We start from the raw sequence: 16,916 nt of genomic DNA, 5'->3' as shown, positions 1-16,916 counted from the left end.
TGCATTATTTAACTTAATGCGTGGTTCTGTATATGTACAGTTCAGTAATGGCCTAGTGTTTGGAGATAACATTCAGATATTCTAAACTTTCTTGGTGTTAAATTTTTCAATAAATATTTCTTAAATCCAACATTGGAGGTTTTGTGTAACTTACAACATGTAACATTCTCAAGTTGCACTCCTCTGTCTTGGAAGTTTCAATATAAACCTCAAAATAAAATACACCTCGTAGTTTGGGTACTGTGAAATCATTGTTTGGCATGTCATATCTGTAGAATTATAGTAACTTTGATATACAGTAGAATTTTACACTCAATAGAATTTACAATATAGGGAACACAAATATTTAGGACAACCATGAATTTCTTCCTTGGAGCCTACTGAACATATACATATTAATGAAGTTTCACCTAAAATTCAGCTAAAATTTACAACAACATGTACACTAAACTTTACACAACATGATGACTAATTAGTTAAAACTACTGAAACCTAAGTGCTGAATCGGTAAAAAGAAATCAATACACTAACAGTTATTTTAAAACAACTGATGAATCCTGCACAATCAGCAGTGTGATGATATTAATATTTTATATTTTCATTAATCATCTTAGCTGGATTTTGTGAAATTCTGGAGTTTCTCTGTACTGTGCGAAATTGTACTTTGCTTTGTTAGAATTTGTAATTTGTTTATGTTCTCTGTTTTCAGATAAGAAATAAAACAGTAAAATAGTAAAACCAGTGTTGTATTCAATAAAATACAAAAAGACAGTTTCAAAACACTTTGAACGTTTATATATTTTCCATACATACATACATACATATATATATATATATATATATATATATATACATAGGCCTACACACACACACACACTGTACATGGTAACAAAGTAAACACACATTACATCTCCTACAAAAAAATTATAAGCACAAAACACAGGACCATGATTCATCTTCAGGTGGGACCATTATGTCCAGACATTTAGTGTGAAACCACCTTCTGCATAATTCACACTGTATCTAAGAAGAAAATTGGAAATATATGTAAATTGTTTTTCCATGTCATAGTGTAGTTAGTATACATTACATTGGCAGTGTTTAGTGATGACCATGAGATTTAATGTAATAATTACCCAAATGCAGTGCTCCTCTGTTTGGACTCCTTCTTTTTGTCCACAAATGGAACAGTACTCTTCCCTTGACACTGTAATTATTTTAAAGTCAATCTTATAATGTAATTCTGGGTAATCAGATACAACAGTACTTTCATATTTATTTTGAAAATGATACCTGATCCAATCAAAATTTCTTTTGCAATCTGCTTTCTACAGTGGTGCATCCACTCATCTGATGGATTGATATTGATGCTCTCAGGTATGTTAGGGAAGTTCTCCACCAGCTGTTTTGCCATCTAGAGAAACAGCAGTGACAATGAAAAACCAGGAAAAACACACAGTTGTGACACATTAATGTACACATTTTATTCTGTCATTACCTGCATCACGAATACACCACAGCTAACACCATCACTCTGAAATGTGTGAGGTATTGTGCCAGGCTTCCATTTGATGTTGGTCCAATCCTCTCTTCCATGTTGATTTTTTCTCTCAATGAAGTATTCACTAAAGTTGGTGAAATACATGGAATCAGTTTTGTGATAGTTTGTCAAAGTGTTATAAATGTGAATATACACAGGTTGATGGGGAAAACAACAAAACAATGTACCCAAATCTGCCACATGCATGTGAGGCATCATCCATTTCCATGGAACCACTTTGAGGGTCAAGCACAAAGATTGTTTCCGATTTAGCATCCAGGTACTAGGATAAAGAAAGAAATAATACATGAATCTTCTTATTATTCTTATTTAGGTTCACAATAATAAGAATAATAACAACAATACAGTGTCCTTCTAACATTAGTATCTGGATGCATTAATATGAGTAATGGAGTACAGAAATACACAATATGCTTTTAACTTACCACTAACTTCCAGTGCACATTGTTTATGTTTACAAAAGTAATTGCCCCATCATATTTCTCAAAGTTTACCTACGATGGAAAAATTCAACTGTTATTTTTGCGTAGATTTAAAAACTCAAAAACATTCTGGAATTACTTACTTTTCGTAAACTTTGTCGTGCCAGTTGCTCCATCGTACCATGCAGAATTACATATGTGGTATAATGACTCAACTGGTATAGGGGAGTAGTTGAACCCTTTTTGTTGAGTAGGGCCCGAATGTAACTCTCTATTGCCTGAATCCATCAGCAAGTACAAAGCATTGCAACATTGACACGGAAATGACCTATATTCTGACCCAAATGCGTTACTGTCTTACATATAAATAAAGTAACTTGTCATAATGAGCTTACCTCTCCAAAGACCCAATTATGGGGCTTCAATGTCTGAAATGTTTTGTGATGGAGCAGGTACTCGTTTTTTTCTTCTGTGTCCTCCATAATAGCTACAAGTAGCTCTGTTGGTTTATTTGTCCACAGCAAGTCAACCTGCAATGACATAAACATGAATATTTTGTCTTAAATTATACATTACAATTTCATTTAAAATTCACAATTCCAGCACAATTGTCCAACTGTCACTTTTGTTATTATTATTCTTACTTCTTTCTCTGAAAGAAGGACTTCTGCTGGAACATTACAGGGATCATGTGCTGACTCTTGTTCCACATTCTTTGTAATTGGAGGAACAGAAATTGTGTTGGGGGGTTTTCTTTGCTTTTTGTGGGGGACTGGTACTGTGTGTGGAGCAGAGTAGAATTTTGACTTTGTACCTAGGAACCTTGCTTCTTTCCTCTTCCACGTCTCATGGGGTTCCTCAACATCCATTGGTGGTACAGGCTTGATCAATAAACCTTGGGACAAATTATGTTGGATCACATGTTCTTTGTACCTGGCCTGCAATGATGGGTACATTTTTCTTATGAATGTTCCTGGTGTCATTTTTTTTATTTTACCCATGATGGAGTGTTTAACAATTCCAAACCAGTTCTCCACATGACAGTTGGTGTCCCTTGTCTTTTCTTTCTCTGCTAGACTTGAGGCATGTCTTTTGAGATCCCCTAAAAGCAAGCCACTCCACATTGGAAAAATCCCAATATAGGTATTAAATAGCATGCTGATGATTCCCGGACAGAAGTATGGGTTCTTTTCAGAGATGTCATGTGCCTCCTGCTTCCTAGCCTCTTCCAACACCTTATGAAAATACAAAGTGAAAGGTGAACTGGCCATTATCGTTTTTGCATGTTTTTTTTCTTCAAAGTCACACTTGTTTTCCTCCAGTTCAGTGTCTTCAGTGGGTTTTTCTGTGGATTTTTTAATGATATGACCCAACGCACAAACACTTTCCTCAACACTTTTCGTGTATTTTGGAGTTGTTAGGGTGGTACATAATGCCCTGAAGATCTGTGTGGCTTCAAGCATGGTGCTTGAATTTTGCAGTCTGGCAAAGCAAAATGTGGCAAACTCTACCAAGCCCTTGTCTTCTGTCTGTCTGAACATTGCCTGACGGACTGCTTTCAAGACATGGGCAGAGCACATATGCAGAACAGTGAATGGTTTTAAATCAGCAGGCAAAATTTTCCGATGACAAATGTCATATGCTCTGTTGAGATAAGACGTTACATTCTCTTTATTAAATGCAAGTAAGACACTGTGCATCAGAGCCCAGCTATAATCAGTTTCAACCTGAGTGATGTGTATTTGTGTATATCTTGACAAATGTAGTGTAAACTGCATAAGCCAAAATGTAATCGGGGGAACTGAATGTTCACTGGAAAGCATTTCAGACACTGGGAGAGGTGGTGCGTCCCGACCCCCTCCTGGAAGTGTAAGGGAGTAATACAGCACTTTTTCCCCTTGATTTGGGATTTTTGTGACGAGTCCCCCAGTGGCATCAAGGTAGAGGGTCACAGAACTTTTTCTTCTGAGGTGTTCAAGAAGAATGCTGATGCCCATTTCAGTAAACAAATGGACCCCAAAAGGGTCCATGCTGAAATGTTGAATGTACCCTGGCATTTTGAAGTGGGATGTGTCACACTCTCTTAAAATGTTCTGTGTGAGGTGCACATCAATCAGCATGTCTCTGTGGAAGTTCTGGCTTCTTCTTACCTCTGATCCTATGACCTTAAGGACATTTTTGTTGAGGCAGCTGCTCATATTCCCAGCCAGTAGCTCTTCTGTGGGTGTTGATGCAAGCTTGCTGTAAAAAAAATTACTTGGTCCATGGGTCATTGAGCGTGCAATTTTGCCTCGTTTTGTATAGGTCGCTGGCCTAAACCTTCTTTCACCTATTTTATGATGGATTTTCCCTTTCTGTGTGACCCAGATTTTCACTTGAGAATATTTGTCTGGTTTATTTTTTCTTTGGAAAATATATTTGGCAGAGCATGATTTAAATGTGCATACAGCCACAATGTGCAAATATGGAGATTGATTTTTTTTCTGCTCAGCAAAGGTTTAATGTGCTGATACTTAAACGAAAGTGTGCAGCAAGCATTTTTTTGTTTGAATTGGTCATATAGATAGTGACTCCATGGCTTTCTGAGCTTTGTGGAGTTGTGCAATGGACATATTTTGTCCCATACTTTTCTTTCCAGATTGATTGAAAATTGTCGAAAAGCATTGGATGTTTTTCTCCACACTCCTGTCTCCCGGGAGACATGGCCAGGTTCCTTAGTGTCTGCTGCACTGAGTGGTTCCATGTCTTCCAAGTCCACACTTTTCTCTTCCAAGTCCACACTTTCCTCCATGTCCTCTTTCTCACACAGAGCATTACCTGTGGGAAAGCAACTTCAATAATCACGGCATGCTTAATTTATGACAAAATTTGTACAAATAGAGAGTATGCATGCTACTATGCTACTATAGATGTTGTAGCCATAAACAAACACATTTTCATATTTGTTAAAATATTATAATGTTATTTTTTTCCATCTATGTGGATTATGAAAGTGAACAACAGCATGAGTAAGATGAGCAATATAATCAAGGAGACGAAGGGTCAGACGGGATTTATTTTTTACCAGCCCATCTCATCATTAACCGAAACTCAGCTTATGCTTCACAGACATGTGAAAAATATCTATAGAGAGCTTGAAATATCTTTAAACAAAACAATTGAAAATGAAAATGTATATTTGTCTATTACTTGAGGCAAAGCTTATGAGTTTGGGTTCATTTATGAGGCGAGCTCCAGTTCACGCACAACACGGAGCTCCTGAAGTCCTGATATTGCCTGCTATTTACTTCTTATGTAATAAATCCAGGAAATTGGTTGATGAAACGACGAATAAAATTAAGATACAATTAATACAAAACAAAATTCACTTTTAAGAAAAACTTAATAAAAAAAAAAAATGAAATGGTTAAAATCATCTCTGCCCACTCCATTTGTCTCCCAATTGTGCATCTTACTCAAGCTTTTCATTTTTCATATAATCAACATAAATAAAAAATAAAAAATAATTTAAACTAAATGAAAATTTATGAAACTAAGGCCACATCGACACAAAGCCAGAGCTTTCCCTGTCCTATGTTTGTTTTTGTTATTCTAAAAATAAAATCCGTAAACATGGCGCCGTCTCAAGATCTGCGTTGGCTGAAACCGACTCAAAACAGTATATACAGTGCTATGCATACGTTTAGGCACCCTTGCTAAAGTTGACTAAAAAGAGGAATTAAAAATAATATTTTGGAAATTGATCTTAATGCCTTAATTTAAAAAAAGAAATTCGAACCTATAAAGGACACCCATTTTCTTTGTGAATAAATTTATTTTAAATAAAAAAATGTTCTTCCTTAAAATACAGGGTGCATAAGTTTAGACACACCTATGTTAAATTCCCATAGAGACTGGCATATGTTTATTTTTAAAGGCCAGTTATTTCATGGATCCAGGATAGTCTGCATCCTGATAAAGTTCCCTTGGCCTTTGGAATTAAAATCACCCCACATTATCACATACCCTTCACCATACCTAGAGATTGGCATGGGCTACTTTCCATAAGATCATCTCTCAATGCAAATCAAACCAGCTAAGCTAACTGAAATAAAACCATGTGCATCTCTAGGTAAGGGTTTGTGATAATGTGTGGCGATTTTATTCCAAAGGCCAAGGGAACTTTATCAGGATGCAGACTCTCCTGGATCCATGAAATAACTGGCCTTTAAAAATGAAAATATGCCTGTCTCTATTGGAATTATATAGGCCCCTACAGTGAAAAGATTGTAATGTCTGCAACACTACTTACTCCCATATTTTAATTAAAAAGGCAACGTTTCGACCCTACTGGGTATTCTTCGTGTACACAATAAGGTTATTTTTTTTTTTGCCTGAACACCCAGTAGGGTCGAAACGAAAGTAGCATTGTTGCGGACATTACAATCTTTTCAATTTTTTATTTTTTTATTTTTGGTCCAGCACCTGCCAGAAGGTGGGATATGCACACAATAACATGTTTATATATATATATATATATATATATATATATATATATATATATATATATATATATATATATATATATACACACGACCTCACTCGTACAAATTTGTAACATTTTTGCTGAATCGTACATATTTTACAAGTTGCCAAATTCGTATATTTTCAAATGACCTACCCCCTGACCCCGCCCCTAAACCTAGGCTACCCATTACGTGGGTTAAGACAAATCGTACGAATTTGTATGAGTAATGGTTGTCGTAGGAATTCGTACAAATTAGCCACTTTTTAACCACTCGTACTAATTTGTACGATTTGGTCGTTGATTTTAAATGCTTTTAAAAGAAGACTCTACCATGGCTGTGCTTATTTGATAAAAAAATACAACAAAAATCAGTTATAGTATTAAATGTTATTCCAGTGTAAATCAGCTGTGTTCTATGTGAATATATAGTAACGTGTAATTAGGGCCCAAGCCCTGAATGGGCGAAGGCCCTATTGTTTCCGTAAGGATTATTAGGGCCCAAGCCCTGAAAGGGCGAAGGCCCTATTGTTTCCGTAAGGATTATTTTTTTTTTTTTTCTTCATTATTTTTTTTTTTGCCTTTTTGACACTTTTGGGGCCCTTAACATGCTCAAAAACTCTTGAAATTTTGCACACACGTCAGAACCCGCGGCCATCAGGGCCGGGCTGAAGCTGGTACCGGGGCGTGGCAGGGGGGCTCGACGGCGCCCCCTGGAATGGGGTCCGAAAACTTGGTCCATAAATCAAACACGCTTGCGTGTAATAATATGAAACTCAGTACACATATAGATCTCATCGGGCCGAACAACTTTCGTGCTCTAAGTTTTACAAAAGCCCAACAGGAAGTCGGTTATTATACGTTGTTTGGAAAACGCATACAATGGAATGTGAAATACTCCTCCTAGGGATTTCATCCGATCGACACCAAACTCGGTGAGAATAAAGTCAAGACATTGAGGATGAATTCTTGCGAACAGATTTTTGATATCTCGAACGGTTTGGCCGTGGCGAGGAAACTAATTTATGGCGAATAATGGGACACAGGAAGTGTGTTATAACTTCTGCATACATTAACTGATCTTGATGAAACTTCAGCAGTGTATTCGTTGTAAGAGGCCGATCACATGGATGTGACTATTGTGAGTCAAAGTTATAGCGCCACCAACTGGCAGCAGGAAGTGTGTCACTTTCAAAATGCTTTGAAGTCACCCTCTTACTTTTACCCGATTTGCTTCAAACTTTATGTGTATAATGTAAACACACGGCAGATGTAGACCTGTGAAAGGATTATTGATATCTTAGATACTGTTGCCGTGGCAACGCATCAAATTTTAATGTTCTTTTCGGATGCGTTTGAGACTCTTAGCATGCTTGAAATTGGATGAAACTCGACAGACACATAACACTTATTAGCCAGTAGACATGTGAAAAGTTTCAGAAACGGGCGTGGCAGGGGGGCTCAACAGCGCCCTCTTGAACAGGGTCTGAAAACTTGGTCCATATATCAAACACGCTTGCATGAATTAATATGAAACTCGGTACACATATAGATTTCATCGGGCTGAACAACTTTCCCTCTGTCAAGTTTCACGCCAGCCCAACAGGAAGTCGGCTATTATGGGTTGTTTGGAAAACGCTTGCTGTGGAATGTGATGTACTCCTCCTAGAGAATTCATTCAATCACCTCCAAACTCAGTGAGCATGAAGTCAAGACATTGAGAATGCTAAATTGCGGACGGATTTTTGATATCTCGAACGGTTTGGCCGTGGCGAGGAAACAAATTTATGGCGAGAAAAGAGAGGAGACGAAGTGTTATAACTTCTGCATACATTAACTGATCTTTATGAAACTTTAGCAGTGTGTTCGTGGTAAGAGGCAGATCAGATGGATGTAACTATCGTGAGTCAAAGTTATAGCGCCACCAACTGGCAGCAGGAAGTGTGTCACTTTCAACATGCGTTTGACAAAAGTGGGTGGGTTAGTTTTACCAACAGTTACAAAAATCAGTATATATATTGGTCTCACCGAGCCGGACAACTTTCTAATTTACAGTTATTAGCTCAGAGCAAAAGGAAGTCAGATATTTTGGTTTGAATGTGGATTTTTTGGATATTTCAGACTCTGAGTTTTTAGCTACTCTTCCTAACTGGTTTATTTTATTCACACCAAACTTTTTCAAAATGATAAAGATACATTAAAGATGCTAAATTGTGAACGGATATTAAACATCTCAAACGGTTTTGCTATAGTGAGGGACTAAAGTAAAGTAACACTTAAAGCCTCATCTTCTAAAAATATAATTAAACACCATTTATTTCTATATAAAAGTATAAAAATATCACAACTAAACCCATTTTATTCTTTTTTTTTTCAATTTAATAAATATTTATAAGTTTAAAAATAGTAATTGTACTATTTAGTCCCATAAAAGTCAAGTCATACATAGGGCTATACTGCCCTCTTATGTTCAAAATCAGGTAGGCCTATTGTATCTACTTAAAAATATACTAGGTATGTGACGGTGAGAATATTTTACCACCGGTTAATCGACGTGTGACACCGCTGGGGGCTTTTGAATCGCCAACTTAAAAACGAAAGTAAAATATGTTCGTCCACACTGACATTGATAGTGGTTGAGCGAGCGTTTCAAATTAATTCCTATGGAAGTAGGAATTAACTGAAAAACGTTCACTCTGTTCTGCTCGTTCCTCGCCGTGGATGCGCACCGTTATGAATGCCCGTGCAGCCATGAGCATTTTAGTTTCATTTTAAAATTAGCGCCTTTCGGGGGTTGATTGCTTGAAATTATTTTACAAAAGCACAATGTTGTGTTTTATTGCGACTGTACACAAATATAAGTTAACACTTTGCAGTTTGAATGTCGTCCTGTATAATGACGGAGTATGTTTTTATGTGTCCACTGTTCCATCGCGCCCACGCCACACACACACACGCACACACACACACACACACACACACACACGGTTTACTATCTTTGTGGGGACTCTCCATAGACTTAATGGTTTTTATACTTTACAAACTGTATATTTTATCTCCTCACACTAACCCTACCCCTAAACCTACCCATCACAGAAAACTTTCTGCATTTTTACATATCCCAAAAAACTCATTCTGTATGATTTATAAGCTTGTTTACCCATGGGGACCTCTATTTAGGTCCCCACTGTGACACGAGTCCCCATGAGTCTGTGTGAATTCAGGTTGAAGTCCCCACCGGGATAGAAAAACATGAACACACATATACACACACACACACACACATTCCAGCATTGCAATCTTGACATCGCAGCCTGATCATTATAGCCTTAATAAAATATAATAATAAAATAGTCAACCTAACATATAAAAATTACACTGCTCTAAATAGTCAGTAGAACAATTCGTACATTCACAGTAAGCACCGCTCCACTGTGATGTTTCCAAGCACATTTTTGCGCATGTGAAGAGGATGATTTTTTCCATCAATATTGGAACACGAGTGAAGAACAAAGCCTATAATAAAGAATAGTTTAGCATCCAAATACATGGCAAATGTTGAAACATTTTGATTCTAATGAGAGGGTTACGTGAACCCAACACTGCTTACTTTCATTTTTATTTTTACATTAAATTTAAAGGATTTGGTGTGGAATATTTTGAGTGTATCGTAAAATCAGAATAAGGTAAGTCAAGTAATATTTTCTGTCTTTTATATATTTATATATGTGTGTATATATATATATATATATATATATATACTGTATATATATATATATATATATATATATATATATATATATATATATATATATATATAAATATAGCTGCGAGCAGCGATGAAGGGCCAAAGCCGGCGGTACCGCCACCCCGGTGCCTTTAGGTAAAGGCACCGGGGTTGCGGTGCCACCGGCTTGGGCCCGTAATCGCTGCTCGCAGCTATATTTTTTATTTATTTTTTATTTTTTTTCTTCATTTTTTTTTTATTTTTGACTTTTTGCCACTTTTGGGGCTCTTAACATGCTCAAAAACTCTTGAAATTTTGCACACACGTCAGAACCTGCGGCCATCAGGGCCGGGCTGAAGCTGGTACCGGGGCGTGGCAGGGGGGCTCGACAGCGCCCCCTGGAATGGGGTCCGAAAACTTGGTCCATAAATCAAACACGCTTGCATGTAATAATATGAAACTCAGTACACATATAGATCTCATCGGGCCGAACAACTTTCGTGCTCTAAGTTTTACAAAAGCCCAACAGGAAGTCGGTTATTATACGTTGTTTGGAAAACGCATACAATGGAATGTGAAATACTCCTCCTAGGGAATTCATCCGATCGCCACCAAACTCGGTGAGAATGAAGTCAAGACATTGAGGATGAATTCTTGCGAACGGATTTTTGATATCTCGAACGGTTTGGCCGTGGCGAGGAAACGAATTTATGGCAAATAATGGGACACAGGAAGTGTGTTATAACTTCTGCATACATTGACTGATCTTGATGAAACTTCAGCAGTGTGTTCGTTGTAAGAGGCCGATCACATGGATGTGACTATTGTGAGTCAAAGTTATAGCGCCACCAACTGGCAGCAGGAAGTGTGTCACTTTCAAAATGCTTTGAAGTCACCCTCTTAATTTTACCCGATTTGCTTCAAACTTTATGTGTATAATGTAAACACACGGCAGATGTAGACCTGTGAAAGGATTATTGATATCTTAGATACTGTTGCCGTGGCAACGCATCAAATTTTAATATTCTTTTCGGATGCGTTTGAGACTCTTAACATGCTTGAAATTGGATGAAACTCGACAGACACATAACACTTATTAGCCAGTAGACATGTGAAAAGTTTCAGAAACGGGCGTGGCAGGGGGGCTCAACAGCGCCCCCTTGAACGGGGTCTGAAAACTTGGTCCATATATCAAACACGCTTGCATGAATTAATATGAAACTCGGTACACATATAGATTTCATGGGGCCGAACAACTTTCCCTTTGTCAAGTTTCACGCCAGCCCAACAGGAAGTCGGCTATTATGGGTTGTTTGGAAAACGCTTGCTGTGGAATGTGATGTACTCCTCCTAGAGAATTCATTCAATCACCTCCAAACTCAGTCAGCATGAAGTCAAGACATTGAGGATGCTAAATTGCAGACGGATTTTTGATATCTCGAACGGTTTGGCTGTGGCGAGGAAACAAATTAATGGCGAGAAAAGAGAAACACGAAGTGTTATAACTAATGCATACATTAACTGATCTTGATGAAACTTCAGCAGTTTGTTCATGGTAAGAGGCCGATCAGATGGATGTAACTATTGTGTGTCAAAGTTAAAGCGCCACCAACTGGCAGCAGGAAATGTGTCACTTTCAAAATGCTTTTGACAAAAGTGGGGGGGGGTCGTTTTACCTACAGTAGCACAACTCAGTACGTATGTTGATCTCATCGACCCGGACAACTTTCTAATTTAAAGTCATTAGCTCCGACCATCAGGAAGTCAGATATTTTGGTTTGAATGTGGATTTTTTGCAAAATGAGCCTCCAAAAGGCACCAAAAGCCTCAAATCTTCTAAAAATGTAATTTTATACCATTTATTTCTATATAAAAGTATACAAATATCACAACTAAACCCATTTTATTCTGTTTTTAAAAATAATTTTATTCTAATTTTATTCTAAATTTGAAAACAGTTAAGTAAAAAAAAAAATTCAAGTCATACATAGGGCTATACTGCCCTCTTGTGTCCAAAAGGACATCAAAATAATATATAAAACTTTTTACCAGCTAGGCCAATAATGTATTTAAATATACATTTATTAGGTATGTGTCTGAGGATATTTTCCCACCGGTTAATCGACGTGTGTGACACGAGCGGATGCTTTTAAATCGCTAATATAAAAGTGAAAGAAAAATACGGACGTCCGCACGGACATTTATAATGGTGCACACACAAATCACACACACGTTGGAAAGAATTATGCTTTTAAACAACACTAAACCGCCATTAGATGTCGCCAAGTGACCGTCTTAATGAGCGAGTCATTGATTCATTCGTTCAAACGATTCGTAATCCATAAACATATACAGATCCATAAACATGGATCCATAAACATCCAGTCCATAAACATAAACAGATGTTTATGGATTGATCATTCAATCTTTGAGTCAACCAATTCGTTCAAAATGCTGAATCATTCAGTTATGAGAAAACACGTTCCTGTGAGATGCGTTCTTCTGTGATCTTTGTTTAACTATTTTCGCTGCTGAAACAGAACAAAAACAGTCAATATTGCATCTAAAATGTAAATGACTTCATTTTAACTGTTAATAACCTGTTGTATGAAATCAATGTCACAGTTTCAATTGTGATTGTATTCAGGAAAAGTTAGGTACGGAGAGCGAGCGATTTCAACGAAATCAGAACTAAACCCATTTTATTCTTTTATTATTATTATTATTATTCAATTTAAGAATTATGTTTGAGTTTAAAAAAAGCCAGAATGTTTTAGTCCAAAAAATAAATAAATCATGCCATGGATTGCTTGAAATTTAATTTTTTTATTATATTTATTTTTTCGTTTTGGCTTTGTTTATAGTTTATTTTTTATTTTTTTATTCTTGTTCCGTTCTGAATATCATTACATTTAAAGGATTTGTTGTGGAATATTTTGAGTGTATCATAAAATCAGAATAATTCTCTCGATTTAGTGATCCCCTACTTATTATTTTATTGTATTTTTTACTTTGTTCTAATCAGGTCAGGCAAGTAAAATTATCTGTGTCTTGTCCCTTAAATTTATATATATATATATATATATATATATATATATATATATATATATATGTGTGTGTGTGTGTGTGTGTATATATATATATATAAATATAAATATAGCTGCGAGCAGCGATGGAGGGCCAAAGCCGGCAGTACCGCCACCCTGGCACCAGGATTGCGGTGCCACCGGCTTGGGCCCGTAATCGCTGCTCGCAGCTATATTTTTTCTTTTTCTTTTTCTTTTTATTTTTCTTCATTTTTTTTTTTTTTTGCCTTTTTGCCACTTTTGGGGCCCTTACCATGCTCAAAAACTCTTGAAACTTTGCACACAGGTCAGAACCCGTGGCCATTAGGGCCGGACTGAAGCTGGTACCCGGGCGTGGCAGGGGGGCTCGACAGCGCCCCCTGGAATGGGGTCCGAAATCTTGGTCCATATATCAAACATGCTTGCATGTAATAATATGAAACTCAGTACACATATAGATCTCATCGGGCCGCACAACTTTCGTGCTCTAAGTTTTACAAAAGCCCAACAGGAAGTCGGTTATTATACGTTGTTTGGAAAACGCATACAATGGAATGTGAAAAACTCCTCCTAGGGAATTCATCCGATCGCCGCCAAACTCGTTGTGAATGAAGTCAAGACATTGAGGATGAATTCTTGCGAACAGATTTTTGATATCTCGAACGGTTTGGCCGTGGCGAGGAAACAAATTTATGGCGAATAATGGGACACAGGAAGTGTTATAACTTCTGCATACATTATCTGATCTTGCTGAAACTTCAGCAGTGTATTCGTTGTAAGAGGCCGATCACATGGATGTGACCTTTGTGAGTCAAAGTTATAGCGCCACCAACTGGCAGCAGGAAGTGTGTCACTTTCAAAATGCTTTGAAATCACTTTCTTATTTTTACCCGATTTGCTTAAAACTTTATGTGTATAATGTAAACGCACGGCAGATGTAGACCTGTGAAAGGATTATTGATATCTTAGATACTGTTGCCGTGGCAACGCATCAAACTTTAATATTCTTTTCGGATGCGTTTGAGACTCTTAGCATGCTTGAAATTGGATGAAACTCGACAGACACATAACACTTATTAGCCAGTAGACATGTGAAAAGTTTCAGAAACGGGCGTGGCAGGGGGGCTCAACAGCGCCCTCTTGAACAGGGTCTGAAAACTTGGTCCATATATCAAACACGCTTGCATGAATTAATATGAAACTCGGTACACATATAGATTTCATCGGGCCGAACAACTTTCCCTCTGTCAAGTTTCACGCCAGCCCAACAGGAAGTCGGCTATTATGGGTTGTTTGGAAAACGCTTGCTGTGGAATGTGATGTACTCCTCCTAGAGAATTCATTCAATCACCTCCAAACTCAGTCAGCATGAAGTCAAGACATTGAGAATGCTAAATTGCGGACGGATTTTTGATATCTCGAACGGTTTGGCCGTGGCGAGGAAACAAATTTATGGCGAGAAAAGAGAGGAGACGAAGTGTTATAACTTCTGCATACATTAACTGATCTTGATGAAACTTTAGCAGTATGTTCGTGGTAAGAGGCAGATCAGATGGATGTAACTATTGTGAGTCAAAGTTATAGCGCCACCAACTGGCAGCAGGAAGTGTGTCACTTTCAACATGCGTTTGACAAAAGTGGGTGGGTTAGTTTTACCAACAGTTACAAAAATCAGTATATATATTGGTCTCACCGAGCCGGACAACTTTCTAATTTACAGTTATTAGCTCAGAGCAAAAGGAAGTCAGATATTTTGGTTTGAATGTGGATTTAACTGGTTTATTTTATTCACACCAAACTTTTTCAAAATGATAAAGATACATTAAAGATGCTAAATTGTGAACGGATATTAAACATCTCAAACGGTTTTGCTATAGTGAGGGACTAAAGTAAAGTAACACTTAAAGCCTCATCTTCTAAAAATGTAATTAAACACCATTTATTTCTATATAAAAGTATACAAATATCACAACTAAACCCATTTTATTCTTTTTTTTTTTTCAATTTAATAAATATTTATAAGTTTAAAAATAGTAATTGTACTATTTAGTCCCATAAAAGTCAAGTCATACATAGGGCTATACTGCCCTCTTGTGTTCAAAATCAGGTAGGCCTATTGTATCTACATAAAAATATACTAGGTATGTGACGGTGAGAATATTTTACCACCGGTTAATCGACGTGTGACACCGCTGGGGGCTTTTGAATCGCCAACTTAATGTTCGTCCACACTGACATTGATAGTGGTTGAGCGAGCGTTTCAAATGAATTCCTATGGAAGTAGGAATTAACTGAAAAACGTTCACTCTGTTCTGCTCATTCCTTGCCGTGGATGCGCACCGTTATGAATGCCCGTGCAGCCATGAGCATTTTAGTTTAATTTTAAAATGAGCGTCTTTCGGGGGTTGATTGCTTGAAATTATTTTACAAAAGCACAATGTTGTGTTTTATTGCGACTGTACACAAATATAAGTTAACACTTTGCAGTTTGAATGTCGTCCTGTATAATGACGGAGTATGTTTTTATGTGTCCACTGTTCAATCGCGCCCACGCCACACACACACACCCACCCACACACACACGGTTTACTATCTTTGTGGGGACTCTCCATAGATTTAATGATTTTTATACTGTACAAACTGTATATTTTATCTCCTTACACTAACCCTACCCCTAAACCTACCCATCACTGAAAACTTTCTGCATTTTTACATTTCCAAAAAAACTCATTCTGTATGAAGCTTGTTTACCCATGGGGACCTCTATTTAGGTCCCCACTGTGATACGAGTCCCCATGAGTCTGTGTGCATTCAGGTTAAAGTCCCACCGGGACAGAAAAACATGAACAAACACACACACACACACTCCAGCATTGCAATCTTGACATTGCAGCCTGTTCATTATAGACTTAATAAAATATAATAATAAAATGGTCAACCTAACATATAAAGATTACACTGCTCTAAATAGTCAGTAGTACAATTCGTACAATCACAGTAAGCACCGCTCCACTGTGAATTTTCCAAGCACATTTTTGCGCATGTGAAGAGGATCATTTTTCCCTTCGATATTGGAACGTGAGTGAAGTACAAAGCATATAATAAACAATAGTTTAGCATCCAAAAAAAGGTAATTATATATATATATATATATATATATATATATATATATATATATATATATATATATATATATATATATATATATATATATTAAAAATAGGGGAAAAAAGAATATATATATATTTATATATATATATATTTTTTTTTAAGTGACAAGACAAAGAATATTGCTTGTCTGATATATATATATATATATATATATATATATATATATATATATATATATATATATAGCTGCGAGCAGCGATGGAGGGCCCGAGCCGGTGACACCGCCACCCCGGTGCCTTTAGTGTAACTAAAGGCACCAGGTTGGCGGTGCCACCGGCTTGGGCCCACAATCGCTGCTCGCAGCTATATTTTACATTTATTTCAGGATTCTTTGATTCAAAAGAAAGCCCATTTATCTGAAATGGAAAGCTTTTGCATTAAACCCGCTCAAAAGTTTGGGGTCAGTAAGAATTTGTATGTAATTTTTTTTTTTTGGGGGGGGGGGGGGGGGGATATATAAATCAAC

Source organism: Squalius cephalus (assembly GCF_949319135.1).
Source record: "Squalius cephalus genome assembly, chromosome: 11".
Lineage (NCBI taxonomy): Eukaryota > Metazoa > Chordata > Actinopteri > Cypriniformes > Leuciscidae > Squalius > Squalius cephalus.
Note: the sequence above shows the minus strand (reverse complement) of the source record.